Genomic DNA, 18,189 nt, shown 5'->3' with positions numbered 1-18,189 from the left:
AAAAAAAAAAAAAAAAAAATCACGGTTGAACAGAACACAACCTGACAATATCTTTGTTATGTGCATAAACATTTCAGTCACTGGAAAAAAAATCTTGATTTTTCTTGACAGACTTGCAGCATCTATCATGAAAGAAAAGCAAATGTGTGACAGGTTGTAAAACGGAAGGCAATATCTCCTCATTAGAGTTTTTTAAGTTGGGTTTAAATGACGCCTTGTCATGCATCTAAATAACTTAAGTGGGTACTGGGAATGTGTTTATCATATTGCTTGGAATAGGAGTGGTGAGAGAGGGCATCCCTGTCTTGTGCCAGTTTTCAAAGGGAATGCTTCCAGTTTTTGCCCATTCAGTATGATATTGGCTGTAAGTGTGTCATAAAGAGCTCTTATTATTTTGAGATACGTCCCATCAATACCTAATTTGCTGAGAGTTTTTAGCATGAAGGGCTGTTGAATTTTGTCAAAGGACTTTTCTGCATCTATTGAGATAATCATGTGGGTTTTGTCTTTCATTCTGTTTATATGCTGGATTACGTTTTTTGATTTGCATATGTTGAACCATGGTATTGGTACCAAAACAGAGATATAGACCAATGGAACAGAACAGAGTCCTCGGAAATAACACCACACATCTACAACCATCTGATCTTTGACAAACCTGACAAAAACAAGAAATGGGGAAAGGTTTCCCTATTTAATAAATGGTGCTGGGAAAACTGGTTAGCCATATGTAGAAAGCTGAACCTGGATCCCTTCGTTACACTTTATACAAAAATTAATTCAAGATGGATTAAAGACTTAAATGTTAGACCTAAAACCATAAAAACCCTAGAAGAAAACCAAGGCAATACCAGTCAGGACATAGGCATGGGCAAGGACTTCACGTCTAAAACACCAAAAGCAATGGCAACAAAAGCCAACATTGACAAATGGGATCTAATTCAACTAAAGAGCTTCTGCACAGCCAAAGAAACTACCATCAGAGTGAACAGGCAACCTACAGAATGGGAGAAAATTTTCGCAATCTACTAATCTGACAAAGGGCTAATATCCAGAATCTACAAAGAACTCAAACAAATCTGCAAGAAAGAAACAACCAACCCCATCAAAAAGTGGGCAAAGGTATGAACAGACACTTCTCAAAAGAAGACATTTATGAAGCCAACAGACATATGAAAAAATGCTCATCATCACTGGCCACCAGAGAAACGCATATCAAAACCACAATAAGATGCCATCTCACACCAGTTAAAATGGTGATCATTAAAAAGTCAGGAAACAACAGGTGCTGGAGAAGATGTAGAGAAATAGGAATACTTTTACACTGTTGGTAGGACTGTAAACTAGTTCAACCATTGTGGAAGACAGTGGGGCGATTCCTCAAGGATCTAGAACTAGAAATACCATTTCATCCAGCAATCCCATTACTGGGTATATACCCAAAGGATTATAAATCATGTTACTATAAAGACATATGCACATGTATGTTTACTGCAGCACTATTCACAATATCAAAGAATTGGAACCAACTCAAATGTCCATCAATGATAGACTGGATTAAGAAAATGTGGCACATATACACCATGGAATACTATGCAGCCATAAAAAGGGTGAGTTCATGTCCTTTGTAGGGACATGGATGAAGCTGGAAACCATCATTCTCAGCAAATTATCGCAAGGACAAAAAACCAAACACCATGTGTTCTCGCTTATAGGTGGGAATTGAACAATGAGAACACTTGGATACAGGACGGGGAACATCACACACTGGGGTCTGTCATGGGGTGGGGGGAGGGGAGAGGGATAGCATTAGGAGATATACCTAACATAAATGACGAGTTAATGGGTGCAGCACACCAACATGGCACATGTATACATATGTAACAAACCCGCAAGTTGTGCACATGTACCCTGGAACTTAAAGTATAATAAATAAATAAACAAAATTTTAAAAAGAGCAAAAAAAAAAGTTCTGGGGTACGTGTGCACAATGTGCAGGTCTGTTACATAGGTATACACGTGCCATGGTGGTTTGCTGCACCCATCAACCCGTCATATACATTAGGTATTTCTCCTAGTGCTATCCCTCCCCTAACCACCCCTGCCACCCCAAAAGGCCCCAGTGTGTGATGTTCCCCTCCCTGTGTCCATGTGTTCTCATTGTTCAATTCCCACTAAAAATATGGAACGCTTCATCAATTTGCGTGTGATCCTTGTACAGGGGCCATGCTACTCTTCTCTGTATTGTTCCAATTTTAGTATATGTGCTGCTGAAGCAAGCACACAATTCAATTATTTTTAGTATATTGACAGGGCTGTATAACCAACATCACAACCCATTTTAGAACATGTTCATCACCCCTTAAAAAGAATACTGTACCCATTCGTCAGCCGTCACTCCCCATTTCCTCTCTTCATTTCCTCCAGCCCTAGACATCCACCAATCTACCTTCTGTCTCTATGGATTTGCCCATTCTGGACATTTCATATAAATGAAGGCATACAATGTGTAGTTTTTGTGACTGGCTTCTTTTACTAAGTATGTTTTTTTCGGGCTCCATCTGTGTTATAACGTCTATCAGGGATAGATAGACTTCATTTCTTTTATATCATATTTTTTGTCTTACTCATCAGTTGATGCACATTTGGCTTCTTTCCATGCTTTGGCTATTATGAATAATGCTGCTAAGAACATTCATGTGCAAGTTTTTGGGTAGACATACATTTTTACTTTGCTTGGATATATACCTAGGAATGGAATTACTGGGCCATATGGTAATTCTGTGTTTAACCTCTTGAGGAACTACCAGACTGTTATCCAAAGCAATTGCTTGATTTTAAATTCCTATCAGTAGTGTATGAGTGTTCCAATTTATCCACATCCTTGTCAACACTCATTATTATTTGTTATTTTTTATTATAACTATTCTTGTTGGTATGAAATAGCATCTCATGTGGCTTTTGTTTGCTTTATAAATCATTCTACTATAAAGATGCATGCACATGTTATGTTTATTGCAGCACTACTTACAATTGCAAAGACTTGGAACCAACCTAAATGCCCATCAATGATAGACTGAATAAAGAAAATGTGGCACATATACACCATGGAATACTATGTAGCCATAAGAAAGAATGAATTCATGTCCTTTGCAGGGACATGGATGGAAATGGAAACCATTATTCTCAGCAAACAAACACAGGAACAGAAAAATCAAACGGCACATGTTCTCACTCATAAGTGGGAGTTGAACAACGAGAACACATGGGCACAAGGAGGGGAACATCACATACCGGGGCCTGTTGGGGGGTGGGGGCAAGGGGAGGGTGAGCATTAGGGCAAATACCGAATGCAGGTGGGGCTTAAAAACCAGATGACTGGTTGATAGGTGTAGCAAACCACCATGACACGTGTATATCTATGTAACAAACCTACACATTCTGCACATGTATCCCAGAACTTAAAGTAAAATTAAAAAATAAAAAATTAGTAGATGTAATGTTTTAAATCACTTTAGATTTATAGAAAAAATGAGCAGATAGTACAGAGGGTTTCCATGTAACTCCCTGCCCTCCAACACACACAGTTTCCTCTATTATTAACATCTTACATTTGTATGGTACCATATGAGTTTTCTAGGGCTACTGTAACAAATTACCACACACTCAGTAGCTTAAAACAACGGAAATCAACTCTTCCAGTTCTCAGGGCTAGAAGCCTGAAAATAAGGTGCTGGCAGGGCCATGTACCCTCTGAAGTCTCCAGAAAGAATCCCTCCTAGCCTCTTCCTAGCTGCAGGTGGTTGCTGGCAATCTTTGGCATTCCTTGGCTTATGGCTGCATCACTCCCATTTCTGCCTCTGTCTTCACCTGGCCGTCTTCCTTGTGTGTGTGCCTGTGTCTCTTATAGCCTTTTTAGAAGTATACTAGTCATTGGATTTAGGGCCCACTATAATCCAGTATGACTTCATTTCAACTTAATTCCATCTGCAAAGACTTCATTTCTAAATAAAGTTACATTCACAGTACCTAAGGTTAGAATGTTAATGTATATTTTTATGGAACACAATTCAATCCTCAACAGGTATATTTGTTATAATTAATGAACCAATATTGTTGCATTATTGTTATTAGCTAAGATCCACAGTTTATTCAGATTGCTTTAAATTTTACCTAATGTGCTTTGTCTGTTCCAGAATTCCAGTCATGATACCACATTACATTTTGTGGTCATGTTTCCTTAAGCTACTCTTGAAAATAAGTTTCTTTGTGACTTTGGTTACTTTTGATGACCTTGACAGTTTTGAGTACTAGTCAGGTATGTTATAGGATAACCCTCTATTGGAATTTGTCTGATGTTTTTCTTATGATTAGACTGGGATAATAGATATTTGGGAAGAAGACTGCAGAGTCTTTGAGAGGAAGACCACACAGTGCCATTTTGATTGCATCACATCAAGGGTACATACTATCAACATAACTTGTCATTGTTGAACATAACCTTTATCACCCAGGTGAAATATTGTTTCTAAAATTACAAAGACCCCCCTCCTTTACACACTATACTCTTCGAAAGAAAGTCACTCCTTGAAGCTCACACTTGAATAGGGGATTTTTCTCACTCTCCTTGTGACCCACATTTTCATTTGTGAATTGGGGCTAAAAATAGTACCGATCAATTCAGAGAGATGAGGTACAGGTTTATAAGTTAATTATGTAAAGTTCTAGGAACAATTACTTTCACTGGGTAATAATTAATGAACATTAATGATTATTAGCATTATTATCATCATTATGAAAGTTCTTACCACCTTTTGCCTTTTATTATTATAGGTTTGTGTGTGTGTGCCTCTCCTTAGTATAGTAATTTCCGTGAGTTTAAACATACGTTATTTGAATATTTCCATAATCTCTAGAAATGACAGTATATCCTCCGTAAAGTGGATGTTCAGTTTAAAAAGTATGTATATGTATGTATCTATATCAATATATGTCTACATCTTAATAAATTCCTATCTTGTCCCCAGTATCTTTAGCTTGTTAGGTTACTCTAAGAAGAAAGCATCATTTAACTGACCTTGAATAGATGACAATAGAAATTGAGGGATCCTTATTTGAGGACCACTGCTCCAACATATTCATTAAATGCTCATGTGCCATCATTATAATTTATCTCCTTAGTGGCCTGAAGAATTTTTATCTTCAATTTCCAAGTTCTGAAGGCAACAGGGAGACATTAAAAGATAATGTGCAACTTTGTAAGTTCAAAGTGGGTTTTATTGAGGAGAGAAAATACATGGTTTTGGTGGAGAAAATATGTATTAGGTTTACTTAGCTTAAATACTTTTAGAGAAACAACACATATTGGAAATAACTTGTTGAAAAGAAGACAAGAAAAGGAAAGGGAAATTGCAAAATGTTCACATTCTTATGCCCTTAAGAATGAAATGAGTTGAGTGCAATGGCTCATGCCTGTAATCCCAACTACTCAGAAGGATAAGTCAGGCGGATCACTTGAAGCCAGGAGTTCAAGACCAGCCTGGGCAACATATCAAGTCCCCATCTCTACAAACGTTGTGTTTAAAAATTAGCCAGGCATGGTAGCATGCACCTGTAGTCCCAGCTGCTTGGGAGGCTGACACGAAGGATTACTTCATTCCATGAGTTCAAGGCTACAGTAAACCATGATCATATCACTGCACTCCAGCCTGAATAGAGCAAGACTCTATCTCTTAAGAAAAATTTTTAAAACCCACAAAATTATGCAAATGAACAAGTTGCCCAGACGACCTAACCATCCCAGTCTTCATATGTTTGTTGCTTTAATAAAGATGCTTCCTACTCACATTATTATTATAATGAAAAAAACAACAAAAAACTCTAATGAAGTGGGTTCAATGTATGGCCCAGTTAACTCTGTCTTATAGGAAGAACTAGAGGAGTGTGGAAGGTGTTGGTGCAATAAAAATAAATAATAAATATCCTTTGGATTTAGCTTAAAATAAAAATGAATATAGTAAACATAATTAAGAAATTCCTGGTATTACAGACAAGTTGCATTCACTGCTAACTTAATCATGGTCAGTTTTTATAAACAATACTTGTGTGTATCCCTGTGGAGATCATTTGTCCTCCTTTCTGATGCCATCATGAATTAAACAGGCTGATAACGTGGGGAAATCCATGAGGGAAGCAGGGCTGAGGGGTCCATAGTCAGAAAGCTTATTTTGACCACAGTATTTGGAATAGATTGGAGGAGACGAGGACTGAAGTGAGGAAATCTGGAGAGTGTTTCAGTCAATTATAAGAGATAATAAGAGACTGAATAAAGTAATTAATTTTTAAAGTATTTTCTTTAAAATTGTAGATATCCCTGGGAGAAGTAATACCTTAATTATGCATTCTAGCTATAGAGACACAGATGTTAGATTTAGAAGGCACCCCTTCTGTTGAACGGCCTTGTTCATCCCTCTCCATTAAAGAAGGAAAAACAGAGGCTTAGAGATGAGGAATAAAATATGCAGGTCTCTAGGAGAATTAGAGGAAGAATTGGGATCAAAACTGAAGGCTATGGCTTCCTGACCAGTCTGTTTCCAAAATACCATATTTGCCAGTTATAAATCTAGAGGACTGGTAGCAGACTGAAGGAAAGAATGAGGAATAAACAGGACCCAAGTGATGAGGAATGTGGAATCAGCAGCAATAATTATAATTATTGACTCTTAATATTTTAATATTAAAATAATTAAAAGGAAGAGAAGAAGTCAGAGAAAAATGAACTTTGCCAACTCACATTTTTGCCAAGAGGTAGCCCATTAAGCCATCATCACAACTTCCAGCCCATGAAAAAAATGTACATAGAATTATCTTTTTAATAAAAATGGATTTGCCTTGAGACCCTATTCCTTCCTAGGCACCAAACATGGTCTAACATTTTAATTTTCTTTTTAACTTCTCCAAGCATCACTGATTTACAACCAGTCCATTGAAGGGTGAAATGATCACAGTTAGCATTTTCTAAAGACCATACCTTAGAATGATTATCAAGATTAAAAAAAAAAAAATGATTCCAGGCCAACGTAACAGATATTATGTGAATAAGTATGACTAAGAGATAGGTAAAATGTCTTTATCCATGATGATGATTCCTTTCTGTGTGAACTAGAGATAGTCACATGACTTGTTTCCTTATCCATAACATGAAAATGATGATATAAACCTGCTTTAGTTGGCAATTTATAAAGGCTTATGGCAACATACTTTTAAGATTGAAAGCTCAAGGTAAATCGCATTGCACTGTAAGTTGTTAATGCACTCCCAAGTTCTTTCAGTCATACATTAAAGCATCTTTAATTTAGGTTAAATTAACTCAAGCTTTGTAAGAATTCCAGCAGGAAGTAGGCTGAAGATTGTTTTATGTTTGTTTCGTTTTGCATATAAACGTTACATATAGTTGGTGTAGAAATCTGTAAAATTAGAACCAGACTAAGAGAAGCAGTGAAGCACAATGATTAAGTAACACCTGACTCTGCCATTTTTATTTTTATTTATTTATTTTTTTTATTTAAAAAAAAAATTTATTGAGGTGAAACTTACATAACATAAAATTAACCATTTATTTATAAAAGCAAACAGTTCAATAACATTTAGTACATTCATGATGTTGTACGACAATCACCTCTGTCTAGTTCCAAAACATTTTCATCATCCCAAAAGGAAGACCTTTACCCATTAAGCAGATTCTCTGCATTCCTCCTTACCCCCTCTCTCTGCCCCTGACAACCACCAACCAGCCTTCAGTATCTATGGATTTGCCTATTCTGAATAGTTTGTATAAGTGGAATCATACATTATGTGACCTTTTGTGTCTGGCTTCCTTCACTTAGCACAGAGTTTTTAAGGTTCAACCACACATTGCAGCATATATCAGTACTTCATTCCTTTTCATGGCTGAATAATATTCCATTGTATGAATGTACCACAAATTGTTTATTCATTCCTTTATTGACAGATATTTGAGCTGTTTCCACTTTGGCTATTGTGGATAATACTGCTGGAAACATGAATGCACATGTGTTTGTTATAGTACCTGTTCTCAATTCTTTTTTTTTTTTTTTTTTTTTTAATTTATTTATTATTAAACTTCAAGTTGTAGGGTACATGTGCACAACGTGCAGGTTTGCTACATATGTATACTTGTGCCATGTTGGTGTGCTGCACCCATCAACTCGTCATTTACATCAGGTATAACTCCCAATGCAATCCCTCCCCCCTCCCCCCTCCCCATGATAGGCCCCGGTGTGTGATGTTCCCCTTCCCGAGTCCAAGTGATCTCATTGTTCAGTTCCCACCTACGAGTGAGAACATGCGGTGTTTGGTTTTCTGTTCTTGTGATAGTTTGCTAAGAATAATGGTTTCCAGCTGCATCCATGTCCCTACAAAGGACACAAACTCATCCTTTTTTATGGCTGCATAGTATTCCATGGTGTATATGTGCCACATTTTCTTAATCCAATCTGTCACTGATGGACATTTGGGTTGATTCCAAGTCTTTGCTATTGTGAATAGTGCTGCAATAAACATACGTGTGCATGTGTCCTTATAGCAGCATAATTTATAATCCTTTGGGTATATACCCAGTAATGGGATGGCTGGGTCATATGGTACATCTAGTTCCTGTACTTTAAGTAACATCTCTGAGCATGGGCCATTTCTGCTCTTTAAAAGGAGAAAGTAACAATGGCTGCTTCTTAGAGTTGTGGTGAGAATTTAAGTTCTTGTTGTAAGCTGTAAAGCTCTTAAGAATTATTCTTGGTTCCAAGTAAGTACTCAATAAATGTTAGTAACTGTTATTATTATTATTTTTCTTACCTTAATGGTAGATGATTTACATAAGTAAATTATGCATGCAAGATAGATAACAACAAGGGTTAAGAATTAGAAACACTTAATTGGCACTTTTGAAGCCTTACCCCTATTCGTGATTTCAAGTCTCTCTATCCCAATGTCCTGAATTTGGTGTATATTATGTCGTTATTATATTTCTTAGACTCTTTTTAAACCACATTTATGTGTATTCCTAAGCAGTTTTATATAAATAAATTTATACTGGTGTATTCTGTAACCAGACATTTTTTCTCACAATATTATTTTTCTGAAGTCCATTCAATTGATTCATGGAGTTGTAGATCATTGTTCCTCTCTGCTGCATGGCATTCTATCATATTCCATAGAAAACATTTCAAATGAAAATTTATTGTAGGTTCCAGTGTTTTTGTTTCTTTATTTCTATGGCTTATAATGTTGCTATTAATTTTCTTGCACATGTTTCCTGAGGTATCAATACAAGATTTTCTCTAGGGTAAATACCTAGGAGTAGAATGGTTAGGTTGTAAGGTATGCATCCAAACTTGAACACTTTTCTCTTAATAGTTTGTTAATTATTAATTATTAATTATTTATCATAATTAGGCTTAGACATCAGTCATAAGTTGAAACTGTTCCAGGGAAAGTGGGAGGTGTGGTCACTCAAACTCTTCTAGATAATGCCACATTGCTTTCTAAAGTATTCTAATTTATACTTTTATCAGCAAAGCATTTTAAACAATTAATTAATTTTAACATACAAATAATACTTGTGTATATTTATGTGATATAAATGTGATGTTGTGATCTATGTTTTCATCATAGGTTCCATCAAGCTAATTAACATATTCATTGCAACACCATTTTATTATTTTTTTTTTTACAATGAGAATATTTAAATTGTATTTCAGCATTTTTGAAATATACAAAACATTATTATTAACTTTGGTCAACATGCAGTGCAATAGGTCACTAAAGCTTATTCTTCCAATCTAACTGAAACTTTGTACCCTTGATCGATACCGTCCTTTTCCTCATCTTCCCCCTTCCCTCAGCCTCTGATAACTACCTTTCTACTGTATGTTTCTATGAGATTGACTTTAAAAATTTTTGCATATAAGTGAGATCAGACAGTATTTGCCTTTCTGTGCCTGGCTTATTTCACTTAACATAATATTCTCTAGTTTAATTCCTGCTGTTGCAAATGAAAGAATTTCCTTCTTTTTAAAGGCTGTATAGTATTTCATTGTGTATATATGCCACATTTTCTTCATTCATTCATTGATGGAAACTTAGTTGGCTTTCGTATCGTGGATATTGTGAATAATGCTGAAATGAACATGAAAATGCAGTTATATATTTGATATCTATTTCAATTTCTTTGGATATATAGCTGGAAGTGGATTGCTGGATTATATGATAATTCTATTTTTTGTTTTCTAAGGGACTTCTTTACTATTTCCCAAAATGCTTGTAATAATTTACATCCTCACCAACAGTGTATAAGTGTTCCTTTTTTTTTTCCCCCATATCCTTGCACATACTTATCATTGGTCTTTTTTTTCTGAGTTTTTTTTTTTTTTTTATAGAAAATTATGGAGTGCAAGTGCAATTTCTTGTTACATACATAGATTACACAGTAGTCAATTCAGAACTTTTAGGTCATCCATCACCTGAATAATGCACATTGTATTCTTTAAGTAATTTCTCATAGTTTTGGTCTCTTTGACAATATCGATTCTAACTGGTGTAAAGTGATATCTCACTGAGGTTTTGATTTGCATTTCTCTGATGATTAGAAATGTTCAACATTTTTTTCATGTATCTGTTGGCCATTTCTGTCTTCTTTTGAGAAATGTCTATTCAGATTATTTTAAAAATTTTGTTCTTATTGTCTTTTTGGAAACTTTTATTTTAAGTTCAGGGGTACCTACATGTGCAGGTTTGTTACAAGGGTAAACTTCAGCCATGGGGGTTGTACAGATGATTTCATCATTGAGGTATTAAGCCTAGTAGCCATTAATTATTTTTCCTGATCTCTCCCTCCTTCAACCCTCCGCCCTCTGGTAGGCCTCAGCATGTATTGTTCCCCTCTACGTGTCCATGTGTCCTCATTGTTTAGCTCCCACTTATAAGTGAGAACATGCGGTATTTTGTTTTCTGTTCCTGTGTTAGTTTGCTAAGGATAATGGCCTCCAGCTCCATCTATGTCCCTGCAAAGGATATGATTTTGTTCTTTTTCATGGCTGCATAGTATTCCATGGTGTTTGCGGATTTTAAAAAATGGGTTGTTTTCTTGCCATTGAATTGTTTGAGTTCCTTATATATTCTGGATATTAGCCCTTTATCAGACATACAGATTAAAAATATTTTCTCCAATCTGTGTGTTGCCTCTTCACTCTGTTAACTGTTTCTTTTTTTTTGTGAGGAAGCCTTTTAAAGTTTGATGAAATCCTATTTATTTATATTTGCTTTTATTGCCTGTGCTTTTGGGGTCATATCCAAGAAATCGTTGCCCAGACCAGCATTGTGGAGTCTTTCTCCTATGTTTTCTTCTAGTAGTTTTACAGCTCCACATCCTACATGTAGTCTTTGATCTATTTTCAGTTGATTTTTGTATGATGTGAGATAAGGGACAAATTTCATTCTTCTGCATGTTTCTTTTAGAATCAAAATAGCCAAAGCAATCTTGAACTAAAAGAACAAAGCTGGAGGCATCATACTTTCTGATTTAAAAATACATTATAAAGCCATTGTGAGCAAAACAGCATGATAGTGGCACAAAAACAGACACATGGACCAATGAAACAAAATAGAAAGCCCAGAAATAAATCCAAGTATTTATGGCCAATTGGTTTTTGACAAATTTGTTGCACAATAGGGAAAGGACAGTTTCTTCATAAAAGGCGTTTTTGTTTTTGGCTACTTTTTGAGTCAACTTTGGTTAGTTAGCAAAATGTATTTTTCGAGTAATTGGCAAATTTTCTAAGTTTTCAAACTTACTGGAATAAAATGTTTAAAAAAATCTTTATTTCCTTTCATTATCAGTAAAAATATTTGTGTTGTCATTTCTAATACTGTTTTCGTGTCCTTTACTTTTTTGAATGCTCAGTCTTGCAAAAGATCAGTACCCTGAAAAGGCTAAAAACAATTAACAAATATTTGTCTTTTTTTAAATCTTCTTTAATTATAGGTGTATTTTCTATTTTTAAAATTTGTGTTATTATTACTACTATAATTTTTAGTTCATTTTTCTAACTGCATTAGTTAAGTATTTAGTTTAATTTAAACCTATGTTCTTTTCCAAAATATGGGTTTAAGTCTTTCTGCCTGTAGATTTCTCTCAAGAATTAGTTTCATCTCATGATGAGTATTTTTGTTGTTGCTTGGTTCTAAATTTTCTAATTTTCTAATTTATTTTATTTTTTCATTGACTTATAAAATCTTTTAAAAATCAGTAAAAATCATTTCTGATTTTTAATCAATAATAATTATTTTTTTCAATTATCATTTCATTATATCTCACAGTTTTGTGAGTAAGAAATTCTGAAAGGGCTCAGCAGGCAATTTTATGCTCCTAATGGCTTTAACAGGAGTTAGTCTGATGCTAGGCTAAGGTAGAAGATCCAAGATGACTTCATTCATGTGCCTTGGCATCATGTTGGAAGTCTGGGTTTAGCCTCTCCCCTCTCCATTTCCATGTAGTCTCAGAGCCTCTCCACGTGCCCTCTCCTGGAAGCTTGGGCTTCTCAAAACACGGTGGTCTCAGGGAAGTTGGACTTGTTATAAGGAAGCTCAAGGCTCTAAGTGTGAGTTTTCCAAGGCTCCTGGGCAGAAGATACAAGGTTTCTTAACGGCTTGGCCTCAAAGGTCCAAGAACATCACTTCTGCCAGATTCTATTGATCAAGAACATCACTAAGGCAAGCCCAGATTCAGTGTGAGGAAGATTTAATTCTACCACTGGTTATGAGGAGTAACAAAGAATCTATGGTTCTCCTAGTTCTACCACACCAATAACTCCAGTGTATCCAACTCAAGGTTCAAGGTCTCTCAGGTATGTATGTTCTGCATCATCAGGTACAGATATGGCTTTTCATTTGCTGGTGACCAATGAACTAAAAAGATAAGTCAACTGTCCCACACTCAGTATTTAGTATGGTACATAGTCAAGATAATCCCCCAAATACGTCTCTTTGAAAAAACTAAGAATGTGAAATACAGAACAATCACTTGTCTATAGTAGTTCCAAAATCCTAACGATGAGAGAAGTTCCTCTTTTAGTCTCTGTTTTCTGCTCTGGAAGTGGTACCTTTGCACATTTTTTTCTTCATGGCTTCATCCACAGATAGTTACTTTCTGTTTTCCATGATCCCATTTGCTATGTCTGCAGGAGAGTAGGTTTATATTTTTGAAGCCTGCTTCTTGCTCATGAAAATATGGTAGCGTAAAGTGGTTGTTTTAACTTTTAATTAATCAAATAGCTTAGCCTAGGTTGAATTTTGTTTTGTTTTTTCAATTACATCCTTCCAGCACTTGGCGTGTTTCATGTCTGTTTCTTTCCAGTTCATTTCCTGGGCCAACGACTAAATTCAAAGATCCTTTTTAAGTTCCCAGGTAATCTGTCTTTGTCTTTCTTTGTTTCCTCATTCCCTTGCTTCTGTACATGGTGACTACTCATAGTGATGGTGAATAGCTGACACTCTCACACCCATCCTTAATCGGATATTCATGACAAGACTGGGTCTTACTACATGTTTGTTTACAGATTCCCCCAATATTATTTTCTGATCTTTGTTGTCCAGAAGCAGTAGGATTTTTCAAATCCTAGAGGTTTCAAATTTCTTCACTTTCTATATTTGCTTTTATTTTTGATTGCAAATTAACCCTTTCTTTCATGAGTATTTTGTCTTGTAAGTCTTTGCCAAAAGAAAATAATAGTTGCCAACACAAACTAAAGATTTTATTCATGCCAACCTCTTACCCTGGAGCTTCCAACTCAATCAGTACATGATTGGATTCCTAGGTACCAAGGCCTCAATTTTACCAAATGTTTATCATCATAAGTCATAACTCCAATCATAAAGCTTCTAATACCAGTTTCCTCCCTGCTCACTACACAATTATTAAGCCAATGTCCTACTTGAGGATCTTAACTTCTGTAATAGATAGCATAAGTAATAGTAGGTGCTGAAATAAGCAACTCCCTAAATATCCATAGCTAAACACAACCAAAGTTTATTTCTCATTTATATCACAGTCTAATACAAGTCAACAGGTGAGTAGACTCTGATTCACTCAATCATACAGGGATTCAGGGTCCTTCTATGCTGAGGCTCTGTCATTTTTAACATGCGCTTTCATAGTCATCCCGGTATGCTTCAGATAACAAATGTTGTGTGATGGGGTGGGTGGGTAGAGAATTTGGAAAAGATAAATCTCTTCATAACTGGCTTGAACTGGAAGTGACACATCAATTCACATTCCATAGACAGGAAACGCAGAGATCATCCTACCTAAATTCAAGAGGGCTGGAAAGTATACTTTAGCTACATACGCAGAGAGAGGAAACAGGATGGTGAACATCTAGCCAGTTCCTGCCACAAATTTTATGTGTGAGTTTTAGTTGTTTTCAATAGGAGACTTGTTCAGAATACCTAGTCTGGCTCCTAGCTAAAAATGAAAGTGCATTTTTATTTTCATTGTTCTTGATCTAGTTTGAAATTATAGTTTTTGATTTCCTTATGATCTAATGTTTCCATAAGAGATTTATGTTTAATTCTCCAGGTAACAGATTTTTTTCTTTCATTTCTATTGTTAATTACTATTTTATGTCATTATGTGAAAAGAATGTGGCCTGTATAATTTATGTTATTTGGAACTTAATGATGCCTACATTTGGCCTAATATATGGTCATTAAAAAATAAATGTTACGTGAACGATGAAAAATAAGGCAAATGAGAAAATGAGAGGCTTAATTACCAATTACTTCCCATCTCACTTAAATAAAATTCTACTTCTCATAAAGCTCTAAATGACCTGATCCCTGTCTATCTCCCCACACTTATCTCAATCACTTTCCTTCCACTTACCTATGAAACTCCAGTCACAATGGCCTCTTTTTCCTTCCTGCCTTGGGTCTTTGCACCTGCTATTTCTACTGGAAAAGGCCTAGCCGTTTTCTGTCATTTAGCTCTAGTTCAAATGTTTCCTCTCTGAAAGCATTTCCTAGGCCAACCCAGTAACATGCTATTATAGCACCTTATTTTATTCTTTTCACAGCATTCATCACTATCCAAAATTAAACTGCTAACTTGTTTATACATTATATGTCCTCTCCATCTAAAATGTAATTTTATGAGAGGAACTTTTGCCTTTCTCATTTACTGTTTTATTCCTAACGCTTACTAGAGTACTGAGAATATTATAAACACTAAATGAATGTATGTTGAATGAATGAATGTATAACTTATCTCACTTTCTTATCCATGCCTAACTCAAGATGCACTGAACCATTCAAAGGCTACTGTTGCCTCTCTCTCTCTCCCTCCATCTCTTTCTTCTTCCCTGTCTCCCCGCTCCTTCTCTTTTGTCCATTGCTCCTTCTTCTTTTCCATGTTTGGAGAAGTTTGTCTTGCTAAGGCGAGATGTGCATTGAAAAATACATTTATCAACATAAAACTTTTGACTGGGATTTGCTGAATGACATTTTTTTTAAATGTTTTATTTATGGCTCTATTATCACATTTTATCTTCTTATGTATCTTTATTTCTTGTTTTTGTAAAACAACAACAAGAAATGTCTCAGTGACATTGAACCATTTACCATGCTTTTCCACAACTCGAACAGAGGTTTTATCTGTACCATATTCTTCACATTTTTTTGGAAAAAAAAAAAAAGAACCAACTATATAAAATATCAGGAACAAATTGGAGCTTTTCATGCAAATACGCTTTTCAAATACGCTTTTCAGCATTCGTTTACATAGACTTGACGTCTTGTAATGAATCAGTCTTAATCTCTTTATGGAAGCAATGCACTCAAGCAATCCTGCCTTAGTGACACGACGTTGCAATTGCCTGTGGAATTTATTCCCCCTAAAGCTCATTTTTAAATTCAAGTTTCTGTATCTTTAGTTATCTACCTATCTAATGACTTCAAACTAATAATGTTTCATTGAAAAAACAAATTAATATGATACTAGGTCCAACTCACTGTGAAGAGTACATGTCAGAGAGGAGGTAGCAGAACCATGTGCGTCTGGCATGGAGGTGGGGGGAGGATACAAGGACTTTTTCCAGTGAAGAAAATGAAAACTGATTCAAACTGTGAGCAGTGTTTTGTAAACACGTCTCATGGGCGACGGCTGGTGGCCCAGGAAAATTTCCCGTTATTCAGGTCCCTTAAGAATAGCGGGGTTATTTTCAAGATAATCTGTGTGGAAGGGGCCAGGTACTGCCTTCAGATTGATGTTCATTTGGAATGAAAACTGCCAGAGCAGTTTATGCACATCCTGTCCCACATCCTTTCTGGTCCTGATTGGTCTGTCCAAGGTAAGGTATCTTGAATTCTGTGGAAAGCACAGAATATGAGCCTCATGTTTTACTTATAAGAAGCATCCTAGCTAAAGGAGGAGTTGGTAGGTTGGAAATTCATATAGGATCCTTAGAGAATTGCCTTTTGTTCTTTCTGGGGATGAGCACTATTCAGTAAAAGGGTGATTTCCTCGGCATCTATAAGGTTGAAAGTAATTAATGAAAATAACATAACAACAGAAGAACTATTGAGCATGTTTTTTGAGTACCAATGGTTAGCAGGTATATAATTAATATTTGAATGAAATAACAACTATTACGTTTAACACTGAGTGATTACTACATTCTTGACCCAGTGTTAGGCATTTTAACACTTTAACTCCTTCATTCACAGCAAGGAATCCATGGGGGTAATTACTATTACCACTTCCATTTTATACAAGAGAAAACTGCAGCTTAGGAAGGTTAAGTAAATTGTCTAAGTTTGTATTGTTACTAAATTGAGGTTCAAGATTCAGAAATCAAGCAATGAAACTCCAAGGCTCATGCTTTACCTGATCATGTGGGTGGATGGATGGATGGATGGATGGATGGATGGATGGATAGATGAATGGAAAATAAATGGCAATTGAATGGATGGATAAACGTTTGAGTTAATTCTGAAATGATGTCAAATAAAAGTAGGGGAATCACATGTATTTGAAAACTTGGTTTTACATTGATTTTAATAACATTGCAATTAAAAAGACACTAATTTTTCTCAAAGGGCCAGTTGCAATGCTGTCTTCTATAAAGTGTCTACACTTTATGGAAGCTGTGGAACAGCTTTAATCTCTCATTAGCACAGAGGAACTTCCTACACATAGAGTCACCTGTCCCAAATGAAAAGAGCTGGTGGTCAGCATTGCTCATTCATTAGCACCATCTGAGTGCCAAATCAATGTTTTACATTATTTACATGCCTCTCATTAGAAGCAAGGATAGAGCACCGTCCAATTCTCAGAGCAAAACAAACCAGGGCTTTCTCACATACAATTGCACATCATATAATGTTAAGGCTTGTTAAAATACCACATGCTTGCAAAATTGTTCAATAATTGCCACAAATATTCACCAGCAGGAGAATGTTTATTCATTTGCTTAGTTTCTAACAGTATTTTCTGCTACTGTAATATTTTGTTAGCCTCTCCACATTTAATTTGGCATCTGATCAATTGGATTTATACTTTTTAGCAAACAGTACAGGCTTTGAACGTTTAGTATCTCATTCATGTTATTTGTTCTTAGATTTAGTACCCATATAGCCTGTTGGCCATGTTATTTTCTAATGAGAATTTTATAAAATGCCTTGGAGGCTCATTACAGTTTGAGTGTCTTTCTTTCCATTCAAATAAGCACCATTTTAAAATACTGCAATTCTTGCCACTGAATGAGTTTTGGCTCTAGAGAACACAGGCTTTTCTCTATAGAGTCCAAGTTGCTGCTGGAACTGACAATGCCAGCCACATGTGTGATGTTAAAGCTCACTCTTCTAACCTAAGAAAACTTTCCTTCATTTAAAAATCTTGATATACCTTCTACCTCTTAGTAACTATGGGAATGTTGATAGCAGGACGTTTAGTACTCCCGAAGATTCATATACAGTCTTATATCTTGTAATTCTTTCATTAACTGAGAATATTACCATTATTCTGTTGAGAAAACTGAGACTCAGAGATGTCAGACAACTTGTCAGTTATCATCCAGCTAGAAATTCTAGGGTCTACATTCACGCACATATTCTCTAACT

At 35.7% G+C, this 18,189-nt stretch overlaps 1 non-coding gene across 1 annotated transcript; it reads right to left on the bottom strand.

The window, feature by feature from the left end:
• Positions 1-2,176: 2,176 nt before the first annotated feature.
• On the bottom strand, positions 2,177-2,283 carry LOC119628268 (U6 spliceosomal RNA). Its single transcript, XR_005244557.1, has one exon. It is a non-coding gene; the product is annotated as a U6 spliceosomal RNA (small nuclear RNA).
• Between the last annotated feature and the right edge of the window lie 15,906 nt (positions 2,284-18,189).

The sequence above is a fragment of the Chlorocebus sabaeus genome, chromosome 9, assembly GCF_047675955.1.
Source record: "Chlorocebus sabaeus isolate Y175 chromosome 9, mChlSab1.0.hap1, whole genome shotgun sequence".
NCBI lineage: Eukaryota > Metazoa > Chordata > Mammalia > Primates > Cercopithecidae > Chlorocebus > Chlorocebus sabaeus.
This window is presented reverse-complemented; position numbering and strand designations above follow the sequence as displayed.